This window comes from Coregonus lavaretus (assembly GCF_964263955.1).
Source record: "Coregonus lavaretus genome assembly, chromosome: 26".
In the NCBI taxonomy this organism is placed as follows: domain Eukaryota; kingdom Metazoa; phylum Chordata; class Actinopteri; order Salmoniformes; family Salmonidae; genus Coregonus; species Coregonus lavaretus.
The window spans coordinates 41,060,053-41,082,252 of NC_140013.1; positions in this window are offsets into that span (position 1 = coordinate 41,060,053).

Genomic DNA, 22,200 nt, shown 5'->3' on the forward strand with positions numbered 1-22,200 from the left:
AGCATTCGCACTGGTTTAACCAGGCTACTATGCTCCTGTTACACTAAAGGCTGCATCCCAAATGGTACCCTATTCCCTTTAGCGTGCCCTGGTCAAAAGTAGTGCACTAAATATGGAATAGGGTGCCGTTTTGGGACGCACACTAAGACTCCGATAGATCACGCCCTGTTGAACAATATCCCGGTCTGGTAGTGCCGTGTTGACAACTCCTATGGTCATTGTCACAGAGTTGGCAAGAAGACAGCACGACCAGATGTGGACCCGGTTAAACAACATTAAGTATGCACGCCTGATGCCAGCCAGGTGTGTAAAGGCATTTTTACATTTGAAGTAATGTAGGACTTGGTGCTTTGTGTTGCTGTTCAATGTCCAATACAGGCAAGTAACTAAGCCCTGTCATACACTTCCACCCCCCCCCCGAAAGGTCAAGTTGGACACATGTCAGTTTCTTTTTCCGCTGTGCCTTGAGTGAACTTATTAGCACAATGTTCGTTGTCAAGCCGTTGTGTTTCCTGGTGTAACTGTCATCGTTACTGTCATCACTGTGTGTGTCTTCATGGCTGAGTGCTGCCAGCGTTATGTCTTCTTGGTGCTTGTATGAAATACAGCTACTATACATTGCATTGAGTGTTGCATGTCTGTGAGGGCAGTGTTTTAGTAATGACAACAGTCTGGCAGTAGAGGGCAGTGTTGTAGTAATGACAACAGTCTGGCAGTAGAGGGCAGTGTTGTAGTAATGACAACAGTCTGGCAGTAGAGGGCAGTGTTGTAGTAATGACAACAGTCTGGCAGTAGAGGGCAGTGTTGTAGTAATGACAACAGTCTGGCAGTAGAGGGCAGTGGGATTGGTACTGTAGAGGTACCTCTGGAATAAGAGCCGTTCTGATGAAATAGTATGGGTCATTGGCTGAATTGAAATATAGTTGTGTATTATTGTTAGTGTATATTTGGAGGCTTTCTATTACTTTAAGCATTTATTTTAATGTGTGCTAAAAACAAAGAAAGCTTAAAGAAGCTTTGAAAACCATGTTCCCCGTCCTAAATCTGAATCCTTAGACATATGGATGTGATGTTCAGGCCTTTGAAATATGTGTCTCAGAGCTAGCCTAACCCTGCTTGATCCACAGGCTACTGACAACCTAATGTGCATCCCAAATGGCACCCTATTCCCTACATAGTGCACTACTTTACATACATAGGTACATAGGACTTTGGTCAAAAGTATTTCACTATATAGGGAATAGGGTGCCATTTGGGACACACTGTTAAGGGTTCAGAAAGAGCCATAGACCTTTATAGACATGGATCTGAGTTCAGGTTTCGTAGAGGAGAGGCTAATTTCTTTTTTTATCTGCTTGTGTTTGTTTTTGGACCATTCATTTGAAGGCCGGGATTCAATGCGAGGCGTATTATAGTGTGTCTCACTATACAATTGACCTTTTTTAAAGGCATTTTCCCACACAGCGTTTGCAGAGATCGCCTTCATGGTAAGCGCTGTGCATGTCAGCGTACCTTTTTTAAAGTCTGTTATAGTGGGCCGTGCTATAACGCGCCTTGGATTGAGTCCCGGCCAAACTTCAGTTCCTTTGTCTATGACTGTATTTTGTTATTGTAATAAAACCGTCTGCTTCCTGCCGTCTGTTTAACAGCTGCTGTAAATAAAACAAACCTTGAAGTGTTTTTTTGTCTCATTCTTCATCATTTATTTTATCAACCCGAGACGCACGTTCTCGTTCAAGAAAATATCTAGATTTTTTTTATTTTTATATATGTATTATTCTGTTATCTTTTATGATATGGGCGGAGTCTCAAATGGTTCACTATTTACTACATAGTGTACAAAAGTAGTGCACTATAGCGAATAGGGTGCCATGTGTGACACTTCTTATGAGTTCATCTTTCTATTTTGTTATATAACAAATTAATCTCCCTTGATACGGTTTTCTCCAGACGTTTACCCAGAAAGATAAAGAGAGGATTATGTGGGGTGGGTTCTGCAGTGGAGATGAAACCCAGGAGTTGCGCTGCTAACTAGTGGCTATGGAGGGTAGGTATGTGTGTGTGTGTGTGTGTGTGTGTGTGTGTGTGTGTGTGTGTGTGTGTGTGTGTGTGTGTGTGTGTGTGTGTGTGTGTGTTTCAATCTCATGCCTTGAGATCAGACGTGTCTATTGTCACTCATTCTGTCTTTATTGAAGGTTTTCATATAAACACATGGGCTGTGATTGGGCTGTGATTGGGCTGTGATTGGGCTGTGATTGGGCTGTGATTGGGCTGTGATTGGGCTGTGATTGGGCTGTGATTCCTAAAAGGCATCACAAGTTGTAAACTATTTAATTTTTTATTTTTATTTCACCTTTATTTAACCAGGTAAGCCAGTTGAGAACAAGTTCTCATTTACAACTGCGACCTGGCCAAGATAAAGCAAAGCAGTGCGATAAAAACAACAACACAGAGTTACATATGGGGTAAAACAAAACATAAAGTCAAAAAATACAACAGAAAATATATATACAGTGTGTGCAAATGTAGCAAGTTATGGAGGTAAGGCAATAAATAGGCTATAGTGCAAAATAATTACAATTAGTATTAACACTGGAATGATAGATGTGCAAGAGATGATGTGCAAATAGGGAATAGGGTGCCATTTGGAAGCAAACCATTACGTTTGACCTGGGAAACACGGCTAATAGATAGTGTTGAGTGGCTGATTCAAGATAACGACAGGTGAACTAAATGCCATGGCCTATAACCTAGTGTGCTAGATTCACACTTTTGCAAAAAAGAATACCACCAGCAAACAAGGTATAGGATTTGTTTGTTTGTTACAGTAAAGGTTGAATGTGCAATTTGGCCAATATGGCGGTTGTAGTTCCAACTTCCTTAGGATAGCGTTTATTTCCTTGTATGTTGTGTGGGTCCAACCTGGATAAGAGATGTTAGAGCTGAACGTTCCGTGTTCCGTGTTCCGTGTTCCACGATATAGAAAGCTATCTGAATGTGCAGCTATATAATATATCTGCCTTTGGTGACAATACCCTACGTGGGTTTGTGAAATGTCCTTGTTTGATTCATGCTATTTAAACAGACAGACTATTGTAGCATTGGGAACAACAACAGAGAAACCAATTTCATTTTGATTTGTCACTCGCGACGCACGGTCCAAGGCGAAGATCTGGTTAGACCCTTCAACATGAAAACAACCCTGTCATAGAGCAGTTGTCTGTGGTTCAGAGACGACAGTAGGGGCCACGTGAAAAGGTCAAGGTATTGGCTAGATGACGATTGTTTGACAGGGACAGAAGAAAGGAGGGAGATGATATCATTGCCAGCTGCTATATGACACATTTAGTGCACATCCCAAATGGCACCCTATTCCCTACATAGTGCACTACTTTTGTTAAAACTGTTCGTTGCTCTGGCACCCCAATGGTGGAACAAGCTCCCTCACGACGCCAGGACAGCAGAGTCACTCACCACCTTCCGGAGACATTTGAAACCCCACCTCTTTAAGGAACACCTGGGATAGGATAAAGTAATCCTTCTAACCCCCCCCCCCTTATGGGTGCACTATACACTGAGTGTACAAAACATTAAGAACACCTTCCTAATATTGAGTTGCACCCGCCTCAAATATTACAACAGAATCTATGAATTAAAAAACCTGCAGTTGAAGTCGGAGGTTTACATACACCTTAGCCAAATACATTTAAACTCAGGTTTTTCACAATTCCTGACATTTAATCCTAGTAAAAATTCCCTGTCTTAGGTCAGTTAGGATCACCACTTTATTTTAAGAATGTGAAATGTCAGAATAATAGTAGAGATAATGATTTATTTCAGCTTTTATTTCTTTCATCACATTCCCAGTGGGTCAGAAGTTTACGTACACTCAATTAGAATTTGGTAGCATTACCTTTAAATTGTTTAACTTGGGTCAAACGTTTCGGGTAGCCTTCCACAAGCTTCCCACAATAAGTTGGGTGAATTTTGGCCCATTCCTCCTGACAGAGCTGGTGTAACTGAGTCAGGTTTGTAGGCCTCCTTACTCGCACACGCTTTTTCAGTTCTGCCCACAAATTTTCTATAGGATTGAGGTCAGGGCTTTGTGATGGCCACTCCAATACCTTGACTTTGATGTCCTTAAGCCATTTTGCCACAACTTTGGAAGTATGCTTGGGGTCGTTGTCCATTTGGAAGACCCATTTGCGACCAAGCTTTAACTTCCTGACTGATGTCTTGAGATGTTGCTTCAATATATCCACATAATTTTGTGATGATGCCATCTATTTTGTGAAGTGCACCAGTCCCTCCTGAAGCAAAGCACCCCCACAGAATGATGCTTGATGCTGCCACCCCTGTGGTTCACGGTTTGGATGGTGTTCTTCGGCTTGCAAGCACCCCCTTTTTCCTCCAAACATAACGATGGTCATTATGGCCAAACAGTTCTATTTTTGTTTCATCAGAACCGAGGACATTTCTCCAAAAAGCAAGATCTTTGTCCCCATGTGCAGCTGCAAACCATAGTCTGGCTTTTTTATGGCGGTTTTGGAGCGATGGCTTCTTCCTTGCTGAGCGGCCTTTCAGGTTATGTCGATATAGGACTAGTTTTACTGTGGATATAGATACTTTTGTACCTGTTTCCTCCAGCATCTTCACAAGGTCCTTTGCTGTTGTTCTGGGATTGATTTGCACTTTTCGCACCAAAGTATGTTCATCTCTATGAGACAGAAGGCGTCTCCTTCCTGAGCGGTATTACGGCTGCGTGGTCCCATGGTGTTTATACTTGCGTACTATTGTTTGTACAGATGAATGTGGTCCCTTCAGGCATTTGGAAATTGCTCCCAAGGATGAACCAGACTTGTGGAGGTCTACAATTATTTTTCTGAGGTCTTGGCTGATTTCTTTTGATTTTCCCATGATTTCAAGCAAAGAGGCACTGAGTTTGAAGGTAGGCCGTGAAATACATCCACAGGTACACCTTCAATTGACTCAAATTATGTCAATTAGCCTATCATAACCTTCTAAAGCCATGACATAATTTTCTGGAATTTTCCAAGCTGTTTAAAGGCACAGTCAACTTAGTGTATGTAAACTTCTGACCCACTGGAATTGTGATACAGTGAATTATAAGTGAAATTATCAGTCTGTAAACAATTGTTGAAAAAATTACTTGTGTCATGCACAAAGTAGATGTCCTAACCAACTTGCCAAAACTACAGTTTGTTAACAAGAAATTTGTGGAGTGGTTGAAAAACCAGGAGGAGGAGAGAGGAGGAGGAGGAGGAGGAGGAGGAGAGGGGGAAGCAGCTGTGCATCATGGCAAGGTCAGCATTATCTGTAATCCCCGGCCTCATTTATGCCAGATTAAAAACCTGCTCTGTCCGACTCCTGATTAAGAACGCAGGGTTAGAAGATTAAGGACCAAGCAAACAAAATGAAAGCAGTTTAAACCCAATCCCGGAATTCATCAGAATAACCGAAACCTTAAACTTTCATTACAACGTGAGATTAATGCAAAGCTTCCTGGAACCCATATAGGCTTTTATATGTCTTCTCTTGCAATGGACTCTTCCCTTCTGCTATCTTCCCTTCTTCTCTCCTTTCTTCTTCTTCTCTCTCTCTCTTTGTCTCTCTCTCTCTCTTTGTCTCTCTCTCTCTCTCTTTGTCTCTCTCTCTCTCTCTCTCTCTCTCTCTCTTTGTCTCTCTCTCTCTCTCTCTCTCTCTCTCTCTCTCTCTCTCTCTCTCTCTCTCTCTCCTGTTCTCCTGTGTTGAGTTCAGTATCAGGTAGATGTTTAGAAGAAAACATCTGGGAGTGAAGTGAGACTGGAGCAGGGTTAGGACCGTACACAGCACCGATGGCTAGAGAAAGGGGACACTATGGCTGCGTCTCTAAATGGCACCTTATTCTCTATATAGTGCACTACTTTCAAAGTAGTGCGCTACGTGTATGTAGGGTGTTATTTGGGACGCATACAATTAGCTATGCTTTTATATCCACTTGGAATCAATTACCATGGTGTTTTTGTCTTAGCATCTATAGTATCAGTTAGGTGACGGTCACCAGTCTCTGTTCGCTACCACTGTCCTTATAAGATGGACGCACAACGATGTCTGTTGGTTATCATCTGCATCCGATGTGTTATGCGTCTCTGTCGTTCACTCCCGAGTGGCGCAGTGGTCTAAGGCACTGCATCACAGTGCTAGCTGTGCCACTAGAGATCCTGGTTCGAATCCAGGCTCTGTCGTAGCCGGCCGCGACCGGGAGACCCATGGGGCGGCGCACAATTGGTCCAGGGTAGGGGAGGGAATGGCTGGCAGGGATGTAGCTCAGTTGGTAGAGCATGGTGTTTGCAACGCCAGGGTTGTGGGTTCATTTCCCACGGGGGGCCATTATGAACATTTAAAAAATAATGTATGCTCTGGATAAGAGCGTCTGCTAAAATGTAAATGATATGCTTTTACCCTTTTATCATCTGAAGCACAGGTAGATGTGGGCCTAGCAGCAATAACCCAGGATAGATTGCAGGATAAATGCTGTTGAAATATCTCTCCCCATTCCCAGCCTCATTTCCAAGACAGTGCTATGTCCCAAAATGGTACCCTATTCCCTATATAGTGTACTACTTTAGAACAGGGCCCATGAGGCTCTGGTAAAAAGTAGTGCACTATATAGGGAATAGGGTGCAATTTGGGATACAGACGATATGAGATGTCCTGTCCACTGTCGTTCCGTCAATAGGCCTATATACTTCAGAACATCACCATTCACCGACCACAAGGATACATCAACTGTGTGCATCATGTCGGTTCAGCAAAAGTAATGGGTAACCTGATGTAATGGGTAACTTGATGTATTGGACATTGCTTCTGTAAACAAGAGAAAGTGGGAAGTGATTCTCCATCTGGTTGTCAGTGTGTGTTCTGCTTCCTGGAAATAACACCAGGACAGGATATATTTTACCTCATCAGTAAAGATGGTGTCCTATTCCTCAACTCCATAGCCTGGGTTCCTCCCTCAACTCCATAGCCTGGCTTCCTCCCTCAACTTCACAGCCTGGGTTCCTCCCTCAACTCCATAGCCTGGGTTCCTCCCTCAACTCCATAGCCTGGGTTCCTCCCTCAACTCCACAGCCTGGCTTCCTCCCTCAACTCCATAGCCTGGGTTCCTCCCTCAACTCCATAGCCTGGGTTCCTCCCTCAACTCCATAGCCTGGGTTCCTCCCTCAACTCCATAGCCTGGGTTCCTCCCTCAACTCCATAGCCTGGGTTCCTCCCTCAACTCCATAGCCTGTTAGTAACATAATAACACAGTGAAAGTGTTATCTTCTCTCACTAAGCTATCCTGAGCGATTACAGACCATGGCAGGCCAGGCACGGTGGACCGTGTCTCTGTCCCAAATGGCGCCCTATTCCATATAGTGCACTACTTTTGACCAGGGACCCAGGAAATAGGGTGCAATTTGGGACCCATGGTGTGTTTTAAGGGTAGTGCTGCTAGTACATAGGAAGGAAGGAGGGCTGCTGCTGTATCCTATTGACAGGATTACAGACTCAAGGCCGTAATCTACCATAATCTCCCTGCGAAATGAGAGGGACTAGTGGACATGCAGAAGGGGGAGAGGAGAGAGAGGAGGCTGGGGCGATAGTGAGGCGTAGGTTGATGATGCAGTGAGATAACTGTAGTGAGATATAGCTGTACTGGTCAGACTGTAACACACAGATATAGTGAGATATACAGGGCATTCGGAAAGTATTCAGACACCTTCCCTTTTTCCACATTTTGTTACGTTACAGCCTTATTCTAAAATGGATTAAATTGTTTTTTTTCCCCCTCATCAATCTACACACAATACCCCATAATGACAAAGTGAAAACAGGTTTTTATAAATTTTTGCAAATTGATTACAAATAAAAAACAGAAATACCTTATTTTCATAAGTATTTAGACCCTTTGCTGTGAGACTCGAAATGGAGCTCAGGTGCATCCTGTTTCCATTGATCATCCTTGAGATGTTTCTACAACTTGATTGGAGTCCACCTGTGGTAAATTAAATTGATTGGACATGATTTGGAAAGGCACACACCTGCCTATATAAGGTCCCACAGTTGACATTGCATGTCAGAGCAAAAACCAAGCCATGAGGTTGAAGGAATTGTCCATAGAGCTCCGAGACAGGATTGTGTCGAGGCACAGATCTGGGGAAGGGTACCAAAAAATGTCTGCAGAATTGAAGGTCCCCAAGAACACAGTGGCTTCCATCATTCTTAAATGGAAGAAGTTTGGAACCACCTAGACTCTTCCTAGAGCTGACCACCCGACCAAACTGAGCAATTGGGGGAGATGGGCCTTGGTCAGGGAGGTGACCAAGAACCCGATGGTCACTCTGACAGAGCTCCAGAGTTCCTCTGTGGAGATGGGAGAACCTTCCAGAAGGAAAACCATCTCTGCAGCACTCCACTAATCAGGCCTTTATGGTAGATTGGCCAGACGGAAGCCACTCCTCAGTAAAAGGCACATGACAGCCCGCTTGGAGTTTGCCAAAAGGCACCTAAAGGACTCTCAGACCATGAGAAACAAAATTCTCTGGTCTGATGAAACCAAGATTGAACTCTTTGGCCTGAATGCCAAGCGTCACGTCTGGAGGAAACCTGGCACCATCCCTACAGTGAAGCATGGTGGTGGAAGCATCATGCTGTGGGTTTGTTCAGCAGCAGGGACTGGGAAACTAGTCAGGATCGAGGGAAAGATGAACGGAGCAAAGTACAGAGAGATCCTTGATGAAAACCTACTCCAGAGCGCTCAGCCAGAGCCCGGATTTGAACCCGATCGAACATCTCTGGAGAGACCTGAGAATAGCTGTGCAGCAACGCTCCCCATCCATCCTGACAGAGCTTGAGAGGATCTGCAGAGAAGAATGGGAGAAACTCCCCAAATACAGGTGTGCCAAGCTTGAAGCATCATACCCAAGAAGACTCGATGCTCTAATTGCTGCCAAAGGTGCTTCAACAAAGCACTGAGTAAAGTGTCTGAATGCTTATGTAATTTGGAAATATCCGTTTTTAATTTTTAATAAATTTGCTACAATTTCTAAAAACCAGTTTTTGCTTTGTCATTATGAGTTATTGTGTGTAGATTGATGACGAAAAAAATAACAATTTAATCAATTTTAGAATAATAATGTAACAAAATGTGGAATAAGTCAAGAGGTCTGAATACTTTCCGAATGCACTGTAGAGTCCTGTATCTGTACTGGTCAGACTATAACAGAGATCAAAGAGCTGAGTTTAACTAACAGCTGGTCCTACAGTCACAGATTACCTTCACACCTCTCTAACTCCTGTTCTATCCTACAGTCACAGATTACCTTCACACCTCTCTAACTCCTGTTCTATCCTACAGTCACAGATTACCTTCACACCTCTCTAACTCCTGTTCTATCCTACAGTCACAGATTACCTTCACACCTCTCTAACTCCTGTTCTATCCTACAGTCACAGATTACCTTCACACCTCTCTAACTCCTGTTCTATCCTACAGTCACAGATTACCTTCACACCTCTCTAACTCCTGTTCTATCCTACAGTCACAGATTACCTTCACACCTCTCTAACTCCTGTTCTATCCTACAGTCACAGATTACCTTCACACCTCTCTAACTCCTGTTCTATCCTACAGCCACAGATTACCTTCACACCTCTCTAACTCCTGTTCTATCCTACAGTCACAGATTACCTTCACACCTCTCTAACTCCTGTTCTATCCTACAGTCACAGATTACCTTCACACCTCTCTAACTCCTGTTCTATCCTACAGTCACAGATTACCTTCACACCTCTCTAACTCCCGTTCTATCCTACAGTCACAGATTACCTTCACACCTCTCTAACTCCCGTTCTATCCTACAGTCACAGATTACCTTCACACCTCTCTAACTCCCGTTCTATCCTACAGTCACAGATTACCTTCACACCTCTCTAACTCCCGTTCTATCCTACAGTCGCAGATTACCTTCACACCTCTCTAACTCCCGTTCTATCCTACAGTCACAGATTACCTTCACACCTCTCTAACTCCCGTTCTATCCTACAGTCACAGATTACCTTCACACCTCTCTAACTCCCGTTCTATCCTACAGCCACAGATTACCTTCACACCTCTCTAACTCCTGTTCTATCCTACAGTCACAGATTACCTTCACACCTCTATAACTCCTGTTCTATCCTACAGTCACAGATTACCTTCACACCTCTCTAACTCCTGTTCTATCCTACAGTCACAGATTACCTTCACACCTCTCTAACTCCTGTTCTATCCTACAGCCACAGATTACCTTCACACCTCTCTAACTCCTGTTTCTATCCTACAGTCACAGATTACCTTCACACCTCTCTAACTCCTGTTCTATCCTACAGTCACAGATTACCTTCACACCTCTCTAACTCCTGTTCTATCCTACAGTCACAGATTACCTTCACACCTCTCTAACTCCTGTTCTATCCTACAGTCACAGATTACCTTCACACCTCTCTAACTCCTGTTCTATCCTACAGCCACAGATTACCTTCACACCTCTCTAACTCCTGTTTCTATCCTACAGTCACAGATTACCTTCACACCTCTCTAACTCCTGTTCTATCCTACAGTCACAGATTACCTTCACACCTCTCTAACCCCTGTTCTATCCTACTGCTACTGCCTCAGTAGTCAGTACTGTATAACCCCTGTTCTATCCTACTGCTACTGCCTCAGTAGTCAGTACTGTATAACCCCTGTTCTATCCTACTGCTACTGCCTCAGTAGTCAGTACTGTATAACCCCTGTTCTATATTACAGTTGATAGTACTTCTGTACTGTTTTCTGTACTATGGAGAACAATGCCAATGTCACCAACTGGGTATGAACCTGGGTCTCCGGTGTGCCACAAGACTGTGTGAACCCACTGAACTGAAGCCTAGGCATTAGCTTGAGGGGGCTAACACAAGTCTCAGGCAAGGTTGAATTTAATTGTATCACATTTATTTGGGTAAAAAACATATGCAACAAGATGGACAATGTATTCCCAGAGGATAGCACTTAAAAGTAGCCTATTCATTAAAACACTTATTTCCAAAGGTTACTAATCACGCAGTGGTCTAAGGCACTGCATCACAGTGCTAGCTGTGCCACTAGAGATCCTGGTTAGAATCCAGGCTCTGTCATAGCCGGCCGCGACCGGGAGACCCGTGGGGCGGCGCACAATTGGCCCAGCGTCGTCCAGGGTAGGGGAGGGAATGGCTGGCAGGGATGTAGCTCAGTTGGTAGAGAATGGCGTTTGCAACGCCAGGGTTGTGGGTTCGATTCCCACGGGGGGCCAGTATGAAAAATAAAATAAAAAATAATGTATGCACTCACTAACTGTAAGTCGCTCTGGATAAGAGCGTCTGCTTAATGACTAAAATGTTACATACGTTCATTGAGTCCTCTGGCTGCGGTATACTGTTATGATTGAGGACTGGCTAGCCTTGCATTCATCATCATTTACGAACTCAGAGCGCTGAGGGAGTCTCTCTGGGTTTAATGAGAGTCATTATTAGCAGCAGTGACTTGGAACCTGCTTTAATAAGTTAACCATGGGGGCTGGACTCTACATAGTTTCTGATGTCTGATTTCTGCGTCTCAAATGACACCCTATTCCCTATTTAGTGGCATACAGTTGAAGTCCTAAGTTTACATACACTTAGGTTGGAGTCATTAAAACTTGTTTTTCAACCACTCAACACATTTCTTGTTAACAAACTGTAGTTTTGGCAAGTCGGTTAGGACATCTACTTTGTGCATGACACAAGTAATTTTTCCAGCAATTGTTTACAGACAGATTATTTCGCTTATAATTCAATGTTCCACAATTCCAGTGGGTCAGAGGTTTACATACACTAAGTTGACTGTGCCTTTAAACAGCTTGGAAAATTCCAGAAAATGATGTCATGGCTTTAGAAGCTTCTGATAGGCTAATTGACATCATTTGAGTCAATTGGAGGTGTACCTGTGGATGTATTTCAAGGCCTACCTTCAAACTCAGTGCCTCTTTGCTTGACATCATGGGAAAATGAAAATAAATCAGCTAAGACCTCAGAAAAATAATTGTAGACCTCCACAAGTCTAGTTCATCCTTGGGAGCAATTTCCAAACGCCTGAAGGTACCGCGTTCATCTGTACAAACAATAGTATGCAAGTATAAACACCATGGGACCACGCAGCTGTCATACCGCTCAGGAAGGAGATGCCTTCTGTCTCCTAGAGATGAATGTACTTTGGTGCGAAAAGTGCAAATCAATCCCAGAACAACAGCAAAGGACCTTGTGAAGATGCTGGAGGAAACATGTACAAAAGTATCTATATCCACAGTAAAACTAGTCCTATATCGACATAACCTGAAAGGCCGCTCAGCAAGGAAGAAGCCACTGCTCCAAAACTGCCATAAAAAAGCCAGACTATGGTTTGCAAATGCACATGGGGACAAAGATTGTACTTTTTGGAGAAATGTCCTCTGGTCTGATGAAACAAAAATAGAACTGTTTGGCCGTAATGACCATCGTTATGTTTGGAGGAAAAAGGGGAAGGCTTGCAAACCGAAGTACATTTTAATACATTTATATGACTAACTGGGACTAAATATATTTATATGACTAACTGGGATTAAATATATTTATATGACTAACTGGGACAATTTTATGTATTTATTTTATGTCATTTAGCAGACGCTCTTATCCAGAGCGACTTACAGGAGCAATTAGGGGCTTGCTCAAGGGCACATCGACAGATTTTTCACCTAGTCGGCTCGGGGATTAGAATCAGCAACCTTTCGGTTACTGGCACAACGCTCTTAACCACTAAGCTACCTGCTGCCTATATACACTTATATGACTAACTGGGAATATATACATCTATATGACTAACTGGGTTTGTACCCGGGTCTCCTGCACGCCACAAGACTGACTATGTTAGCTTGCTGAGCTAAAGCCCTAGCCATTAGATTGGGGAGCTAACACAAGTATTCCTGCTACAGGCAAGGTTACTCATCACACGATTAGAAAGTCGCCTATAGACGAACACACTCTAGTTTCTCCTCATTGTCTTCCAAAACCCCTGAGCTGTTTATTTTTTCTAATAAAATATTTTCAGGAAAAGTTGCATTTACATTATATCAAAGAGCGCTACGCCCATAGAAAGTAGATGCTCATTCACCACCACGGTATGGATCCTAAATATGTGTCTAATAAAAAGCATCAATGTTTCCTAACTTTCTAATCATTTATTTAACACGCTGACACCAACACTCCTGTTCAACAGATTAAAATCAAAACTAAATCAAAGGTGTCTCTCTCTCTCTCTCTCTCTCTCTCTCTCTCTCTCTCTCTGTCTGTCTTTCTCTCTCTCTCGCTCTCTCTCTCTCTCTGTCTATCTCTCTCTCTCTCTCTCTCGCTCTCTCTCTTTATCTCTCCATCTCTCCCTCCCCTCTCTCCGTCTCCCCCTCGACAGAGCTGATTAATGTGTGTATGAAACAGGTAGAACAACCCAACCTTTTGGTTCATTTTACTAAACTCTGACTGTTTCAATGCAGTTGAACAAAAGCACCAGGTAAGCAGTTTCTGTAATGACAGTTCAGAGGGCCGTTAAATTCAAACTGTTAGAGTTTGCCTGCATTATTAAACGCTTTTTTAATGTAAATGAAACTCCAATTGACCATGTAAACCAGAGGGATGTCTGGAAGGCAGCTGTATGTGAAGTGTTTATCAACTCTTCCAATCTTTATATTTTAACCGTAATAATCAGAATTGTGAAGGGCAGACATATTGGCTTTTTTCCTATGATTTTTCTAGAATTCTAAGTTCTCAGAAAGTGAAGACAATAAAACAGTCTGTCCCTATGCTGATGGTTGTTGGCTGACTGACTGGCGCGTGTCATTGGTTTTTACATCAGGTTGTGTCACGAACGTTTGAGAGACGGGTCAGAACAAGGTGCAGCGTGGTATGCGAACATGTTTATTAAACTCAATAAACAAAACAAGAAACGAAGTAATGTGACGTCCTCAGGCTAAACACATACAAGGCTAACACGGAACAAGATCCCACAACTAAGGTAGGCAAACAGGCTACCTAAGTATGATCCCCAATCAGAGACAACGAGCGACAGCTGCCTCTGATTGGGAATCACACCCGGCCAAACCTAGAAATACACATCTAGATCCTAAACATAGAAATTCTAACATAGATCCTCACGCCCTGACCAAACCAACTAAAGACAACCGGCCTCTCAAGGCCAGGGCGTGACAGGTTGTCAACAGGTCGTTATCAATAAAACGTCACAATAAGGTGCAGAATGTTTCGATTATTATCATTATTATTATAATTTTTTTGTCATTTATCAGACGCTCATATCCAGAGCGACTTACAGTTAGTGAGTGCATACATTTTTCATACTGCTGGGGGGCAAGGAGACACCCAGCTCCGCTAAAACCATTGACGACTGCCTTCCATTTTCAAGGGATCGTTAAATAAATGTTTAATCGTCACCTCTTGAATAACTACAAATGTATTATTATTCCATGCAAAAAACATGGTGCATATTTAGCTCCGTCATCAGTTATACAGAAAATAACTGCATGCTTTTCATGATCAGTGTCACGGTTTCGGCCGAGGCTGCTCCTCCTCCTGGTTCGGGCAGGCGTCGGCGATCGTCGTCCCCGGAGTACTAGCTGCCACCGATCTATGTTTCATGTTCGTTTGGTTTTGTCTTGATGTTGTACACCTGTGTCTTGTTAGTCCTCGTTAGTGTCCTATTTAGTTCTCGTTGTGTGTGTTTGTCTTTGTGTGTGATTGCTCTTCTGTTCTCGTGTTGGAGCTTAGTATTTCCCTCCAGTGTTTGGAGAGGTTTTTCCGCACATGTTAGTGCACCGTTTATTTGACGCCTGTGTGCGCCGTGTTTTCGCCTTCGGGCTTATTGTGCTTATCTCTCTACATATATTACACTAAAGTCTTTTGGACTGAGCCTCTGCATCCTGCGCCTGATTCATGCACCACACCCACCTTCAGCACCCCTTGACAGAATCACACACCATAATGGAATCAGCAGGATCTGCAGCTACGCCTGAGTCGCTCGAGGAGCATGTCCGTTGGCAAGATGACCAGATAAGACAACTGGGGACCGCTCTACAGGACGTAATCAACACCTTGCACCGATGGGAGACCAGCGGGGTACCCACACCTCCACCTACCCTGCCAACCCCATCGGCCGGTCCACCAGTCCCAGGTCCGGAACCCAGGGGGATTCGACTCTCGCTCCCGAGGGCGTATGACGGAACAGCTGCCGGGTGTCAGGGGTTCCTCCTACAGGTGGAGCTCTACCTGGCCACTGTACACCCGGTGCCCTCGGGACACGAGAGCGTTTCCGCCCTCATCTCCTGTCTCACGGGCAAGGCGTTGGAGTGGGCTAACTCCGAGTGGAGGAAGATGGACGCCAATACCATCTCCTACGCCGAGTTCTCCCGTCGCTTCAAGGCCGTGTTCGACCATCCACCTGAGGGCAAAGCGGCGGGGGAGCGTCTAGTCCACCTGAGACAGGGGAGGAGGAGCGCACAGGCGTTTGCTCTAGAGTTCCGGACTCTAGCGGCGGACGCAGGGTGGAATGAACGGGCCCTCATCGACCATTTTCGATGTAGTCTACGGGAGGACGTTAAACGTGAGTTGGCCTGCAGGGATACCCATCTTACCTTCGACCAGTTGGTCGATATGTCCATCCGTCTGGACACCCTGCTGGCCACCCGTGGATGTCCCGAGGGGGGTCCGTCCATTCCGCCCTCCGGCACCTCCGAGCCGAGCCCTATGGAACTCGGGGTTGCCGGCGCTAGAGAAAGGAGGAGGAGGAGCCCGAGGGGGCCTGTCTCCTGCACCAAGTGCGGTCGTGGAGGGCACACTGCGGCCAGGTGCTGGGGAGGGTTCTCCGGGGGAGAAGACAACAGGCCACGCACTGGGGGGGCTTCCCAGGTGAGTAGACGTCCCACTTACCCAGAGCTTTCTGTTGCGCACTTTTGTATACCTGTGTGTTTTCCACAGGTTGCACCTCATTCCCAGCATAAGGCGCTAGTAGATTCAGGCGCAGCTGGGAATTTTGTTGATCGGAAGTTTTGTTTAGATTTAGGGATCCCTCTCCTACCTGTTGACAAACCTTTTCCCGTTCATGCCTTAGATAGCCGCCCGTTGGGGTCGGGGTTGATTAGGGAGATCACAGCGCCACTTAGGATGTGTGCGCAGGGGGGTCATGAAGAGACTATACAGCTGTATCTGATCGACTCTCCTGTGTACCCAGTGGTGCTGGGAATTCCCTGGTTAAGCACCCATAACCCTGCTATTTCGTGGCAACAGAGGGCTCTCGATGGGTGGTCTGCTCAGTGCGAGGGGCGATGTCTGGGTGTTTCCGTGGGGGCGACTTCGGTGGAAAGTCCAAACCAAGTGCCCGCACTGCACATTCCGCCTGAGTATGGGGGATTTAGCTCTCGTGTTTAGTAAAACTAGGGCGACGCAGTTGCCTCCTCATAGACAGGGGGATTGTGCGATTGATCTCCAGGCAGGAGCAGCGCTCCCACGGAGCCATGTGTATCCTTTGTCTCAAGAGGAGAGAAAAGCTATGGAGACTTACATAGCCGAATCTTTGAGACAGGGATACATTCGGCCTTCCACTTCTCCCGCCTCCTCAAGCTTCTTTTTTGTGAAGAAGAAAGATGGAGGGTTGCGCCCGTGCATTGATTACCGTGGTCTCAATCAGATTACTGTGAAATACAGTTACCCACTCCCTCTGATTGCGACCATGACGGAGTCATTGCATGGAACGCGGTTTTTCACAAAATTGGATCTCAGGAGCGCGTATAACTTGGTGCGCATTAGGGAGGGCGACGAATGGAAGACAGCGTTTAGTAACACGTCAGGTCATTTCAAGTATCTTGTCATGCCATATGGGTTGATGAATGCTCCATCAGTCTTCCAATCCTTCGTAGATGACATTTTCCGGGATATGCAGGGACAAGGGGTGGTCTTGTACATTGATAATATTCTGGTGTACTCGTCTACCCGAGCCGAGCATGTAACCCTGGTGCGTCGTGTATTGAGGAGGCTGTTGGCGCACGACCTATATGTCAAGGCAGAGAAATGTCTGTTTTTCCAGGAGTCGGTCTCCTTTTTGGGTTATCGGTTGTCCGTGTCAGGGGTGAGAATGGAGGTGGATCGTGTGTCCGCTGTGCGTAATTGGCAAACCCCAACCACTGTAAAAGAGGTGCAGCAGTTCTTGGGCTTTGCGAATTACTACCGGAGGTTTATCCGGGGTTTTGGACAGGTGGCAGCTCCCATCACGTCCCTTCTGAAAGGGGGTCCGGTGCGCCTGCAGTGGTCAGCTGATGCGGACAGGGCCTTTAGGAGACTGAAGGACCTGTTTACGTCGGCTGGCGCATCCGGATCCCGCATTACCCTTTCAGGTTGAGGTGGACGCGTCTGAGGCAGGTATAGGGGCCGTTCTCTCTCAACGGTCCGGCACGCCACCTAAACTCCGCCCCTGTGCTTTTTACTCTAAAAAAGCTCAGCCCGGCGGAGCGTAACTATGACGTTGGGGACAGGGAGCTGTTAGCTGTAGTTCAAGCCCTTAAGGTGTGGAGGCATTGGCTTGAGGGGGCTCAACACCCTTTCCTCATTTTGACTGACCATCGGAACCTGGAGTACATCCGGGCAGCGAGGAGACTGAACCCTCGCCAGGCTCGATGGAGTATGTTTCTCACCAGGTTTGTATTTAAAATCACGTACATCCCTGGGTCCCAGAATGGTAAGGCAGATGCGCTGTCCCGGCGGTATGACACGGAGGAGAGGTCCGTTGAGCCTACTCCCATACTACCGGAGTCTTGCCTTGTGGCACCGGTGGTATGGGAGGTCGATGCCGAAATCGAGCGAGCGTTGCGTACCGACCCCAGCCCTCCACAGTGCCCTGAGGGTCGGAAGTACGTTCCGCTCGAGATTCGGGATCGACTCATTTACTGGGCTCACACGTCCCCCTCCTCTGGACATCCTGGTATTGGCCGGACAGTGCATTGCCTTAGCACTAAATACTGGTGGCCCACTTTGGCTAGGGATGTGAGGGTTTATGTCTCCTCCTGCTCGGTGTGCGCCCAGTGTAAGGCGCCCCGACATCTGCCCAGGGGTAAGTTACAACCCCTGCCCGTTCCACAACGACCATGGTCCCACCTCTCGGTGGATTTTGTGACAGACCTTCCCCTCTCTCAGGGGAATACCACCATCCTGGTCGTTGTGGACCGGTTCTCTAAGGCCTGTCGTCTTCTCCCTATGTCGGGTCTTCCTACTGCCCTACAGACCGCTGAGGCCCTATTTACCCATGTCTTCCGGCATTACGGTGTGCCCGAGGATATAGTGTCTGATCGAGGCCCCCAGTTTACCTCCCGTGTTTGGAGAGCGTTCATGGAGCGTTTGGGGGTCTCGGTTAGCCTTACCTCAGGGTACCACCCGGAGAGTAACGGGCAGGTAGAACGTGTCAACCAGGATGTGGGTAGGTTTCTGAGGTCGTATTGCCAGGACCGGCCTGAGGAGTGGGCACGGTACCTTCCCTGGGCCGAGATGGCCCAGAACTCTCTCCGCCACTCCTCTACCAACCTAACCCTCTTCCAATGTGTATTAGGTTACCAGCCGGTCCTGGCACCTTGGCAGCAGAGCCAGATCGAGGCCCCTGCGGTGGATGATTGGATGAGGCGCTCGGAAGAGACGTGGAACGCTGCCCACGTCCACCTGCAGCGGGCCGTCCTTCGTCACAAGGCGAGCACCGATCTCCACCACAGTGAGGGGCCGGTGTACGCACCCGGAGATCGAGTCTGGCTCTCTACCAGAAACCTACCCCTCCGCCTGCCCTGCCGGAAGCTGGGTCGGCGGTTTGTGGGGCCCTTTAAAGTCCTGAGAAGATTGAACGAGGTGTGTTATAAGTTACATCTACCTGTTGAATATTAACCCCTCGTTCCATGTGTCTCTTCTCAGGCCGGTGGTAGCTGGTCCACTCCAGGACAATGAGATAGGAGAGACTCCTCCGCCCCCATTGGACATCGAGAGGGCTCCGGCGTACACCGTTCGGTCCATCTTGGACTCCAGACGCCGGATGGGGGGTCTCCAGTATCTCGTGGAGTGGGAGGGGTACGGCCCGGAGGAGCGGTGCTGGGTGCCGCGGAGGGACATCCTAGACCCATCTCTCCTGTCGGAGTTCCACCCGGACCATCCCGCGCGCCCTGCTCCGCGTCCTCCTGGTCGTCCCCGAGGCCGGGGTCGGCGCACGGCTGGAGCCGCGCGTCAAGGGGGGGGTACTGTCACGGTTTCGGCCGAGGCTGCTCCTCCTCCTGGTTCGGGCAGGCTTCGGCGATCGTCGTCCCCGGAGTACTAGCTGCCACCGATCTATGTTTCATGTTCGTTTGGTTTTGTCTTGATGTTGTACACCTGTGTCTTGTTAGTCCTCGTTAGTGTCCTATTTAGTTCTCGTTAGTTGTGTTTGTCTTTGTGTGTGATTGCTCTTCTGTTCTCGTGTTGGAGATTAGTATTTCCCTCCAGTGTTTGGAGAGGTTTTTCTGCACATGTTAGTGCACCGTTTATTTGACGCCTGTGTGCGCCGTGTTTTCGCCTTCGGGCTTATTGTGCTTATCTCTCTACATATATTACACTAAAAGTATTTTGGACTGAGCCTCTGCGTCCTGCGCCTGATTCATGCACCACACCCACCTTCAGCACCCCTTGACAATCAGTAAACATCAATTGATAATCTAGTTTCAGATACGTGAAGAGGTGGCCTCACGATATCGCTCAATATTGGCCACCATTAATTGGATATTTGAGTGACATACAATAAAAGTGAACTACTGTATAAGTGACAAGTAGGGTGCGTTAGGTTCAGTGAGAAGTAGGGTGCGTTAGGTTCAGTGAGAAGTAGGGTGCGTTAGGTTAATTCCCCTTCCTTTGTGGGAACAAGCAGCAGCAGAAGGGCGCATTTGTCGATGTACTGTTAACTGATAATGTTTAATAATAATAATAATACTTTGCAAGTTACCGGTAGAAACTGTACAGTTGACTAAACATAGTGTTAAGTAGACCAAATGTACTTTTTTTCTCCAATCCAACGTACCTAGCGAAGTTAGCTAACATTGTTGTTTTAAGAGTGTTTAATTGATTTACGATTGCTGCTGACAGACATGATGGACTACACCAAATTGGCTAGATAGCTAATAACAGATCACGTTAATATCTATTTATAGCTAAATAAAGGGCCCCTTCGTCTCTGACGAAGCAAGCTAAATGACACGTTGTTTGCTTAGCTAGCTAGCTAGCTACAGTGCCTTCGGAAAGTTTTCATACCCCTTGACTTATTCCACATTTTGTTGTGTTACAGCCTGAATTCAATATGGATTAAATCGATTTTTCTCTCTCACCCATCTACACATAATACCCCATAATGACATTGAAAACATATTAGTGGAAATTTTGTGCAAATTTATTGAAAATTAAATACAGAAAAATCTCATTTACATAAGTATTCACACCCCTTAGCTATGACACTCCGAATTGAACTCAGGTGCATCCAATTTCATTTGATCATCCTTTAGATATCACTACAACTTGATTGGAGTCCACCTGTGGCCAGTTCAATTGTTTGGACAAGATTTAGAAAACAAATCTGTCTATATAAAGGTCCCACAGTTGACAGTGCATGTCAGAGCAAGATATTTCTGTATTTCATTTTCAATACATTTGCAAAAATTTCTAAAAATATTTTCACTTTGTTATTATAGGGTGTTGTGTGTAGATGGGTGGGAAAAAAATATATTGAATAATTGTTTTATTCAGGCTGTAACACAAAAAAAAGTGGAATAAGTCAAGGGGTATGAATACTCTCTGAAGGCACTGTACATGCCAAATGCATTGGCTACCCTCACGTATCTGATGTTTACTGATCATAAAAATCATGCAGTTACTTGCTATATAACTCTGAGGATAGAACTAAATGTGGAATAATCAAAAATGTGTAGTTCTGACTTTTCAAGAGGTAATAATAATAAAACTAAATAGTTCTAACATTTATTTAACAATCCCTTGAAAAGTAGTTGCACGTAGTTGTCAATAGTTTTAGCGGAGCTGTAGCCGAACACTCTGCACTGTAACGGTTTATTGATAACGACCTATAAGTCAAGAGTGACCTTCAAGTAGAGGACACATACAGAAGGCCTGTACAGTGACAGTCTGTACAGACAGACAGACTGACTGACAGGAAGACAGACAGGAAGACAGACAGACAGACAGACAGACAGGAAGACAGACAGGAAGACAGACTGACAGGAAGACAGACAGGAAGGCAGATAGACAGACAGACATGAAGGCAGACAGACAGACAGGAAGACAGACAGACAGACTGACAGGAAGGCAGATAGACAGACATACAGGAAGACAGGAAGACAGACAAGAAGGCAGACATACAGGCAGAAGGACAGACACCCTTGATCAAATCGGGTGACCCGATCCTGTAGGTTCATGCTCTACAACATTCGAAGAGTACGACCCTGCCTTACACAGGAAGCGGCACAAGTCCTAATCCAGGCACTTGTCATCTCCCGTCTGGATTACTGCAACTCGCTGTTGGCTGGGCTCCCTGCCTGTGCCATTAAACCCCTACAACTCATCCAGAATGCCGCAGCCCGTCTGGTGTTAATAATAATAATATGCCATTTAGCAGACGCTTTTATCCAAAGCGACTTACAGTCATGCGTGCATAATTTTTTTTTTTGTGTATGGGTGGTCCCGGGGATCGAACCCACTACCTTGGCGTTACAAGCGCCGTGCTCTACCAGCTGAGCTACAGAGGACCAGTTCAACCTTCCCAAGTTCTCTCACGTCACCCCGCTCCTCCGCACACTCCACTGGCTTCCAGTTGAAGCTCGCATCTGCTACAAGACCATGGTGCTTGCCTACGGAGCTGTGAGGGGAACGGCACCTCCATACCTTCAGGCTCTGATCAGTCCCTACACCCAAACGAGGGCATTGCGTTCATCCACCTCTGGCCTGCTGGCCCCCCTACCGCTGCGGAAGCACAGTTCCCGCTCAGCCCAGTCAAAACTGTTCACTGCTCTGGCACCCCAATGGTGG